Source organism: Sinocyclocheilus anshuiensis, unplaced genomic scaffold (assembly GCF_001515605.1).
Source record: "Sinocyclocheilus anshuiensis isolate Anshui unplaced genomic scaffold, SAMN03320099.WGS_v1.1 C32083224, whole genome shotgun sequence".
NCBI lineage: Eukaryota > Metazoa > Chordata > Actinopteri > Cypriniformes > Cyprinidae > Sinocyclocheilus > Sinocyclocheilus anshuiensis.
Window position 1 is genome coordinate 1 of NW_015610475.1, and position 681 is coordinate 681.

The 681-nt window shown below is 39.2% G+C and overlaps 1 long non-coding RNA gene across 1 annotated transcript; it reads left to right on the forward strand.

Moving 5' to 3' along the window:
* The first annotated feature begins 335 nt into the window (after positions 1 to 335).
* LOC107682341 (uncharacterized) lies at positions 336 to 680 on the forward strand. Its single transcript, XR_001633457.1, has 3 exons — positions 336 to 399; positions 503 to 569; positions 663 to 680. It is a non-coding gene; the product is annotated as an uncharacterized LOC107682341 (long non-coding RNA).
* Position 681: the final 1 nt, after the last annotated feature.

Sequence of the window (681 nt, forward strand, 5' to 3'; positions counted from 1 at the left end):
ATATATATATTGCAGGTTGAAGGAGTAACGACTGTATCTGATGTAAAGTTACTGCATGCTTGCATCATATTACTGCACCTGCATCCGGTCAACGATTGCACGCGCTTTCATAAGCCTGCAGCTGGCTTACGTAAGAGGAAAGAGTCTGCTGGAAGATGGTTTGTTACAAGAATCAAGTTTGAATTACACATCTCGAGTATTTTAGTCAATTCAATTACATGTTTGTAAAAATAAATAAAATGCACACACATGCCCAGAGAAGTATTTTCATTGCGCATGAAAATAAGGCAGTTACAGTGTGTTCAGCGCGACCTTTATTTTGACATCTTACAAAACAGGAAGTTCCTGAATGCGTGACTCAAACTGTAGGACATGGGGGTTCAAATAGAGGATTTTAGGGTGAGTTTGATGACATTTACACTTGTAAGCAGGTCGGTCTGTCTAAATAAACTATATATGAATAGACTAAACCGTCTTTGGGGGGGGGATGGGGTTTAAAAAGACTCACAGAAGCTGTAAACGTCCCGCTTTGCTAAACACTAAACTCAGTGCTTTGCTCACCACTGCACGTAAGTTATGTGAATAACCGATCAAATGTGAATATCAACAGATTTGTAATGTTTATCATTTTAAACGGATGATGGTGTATCTGTCGTTTCCAGTGGCGATGTTTTGGATATC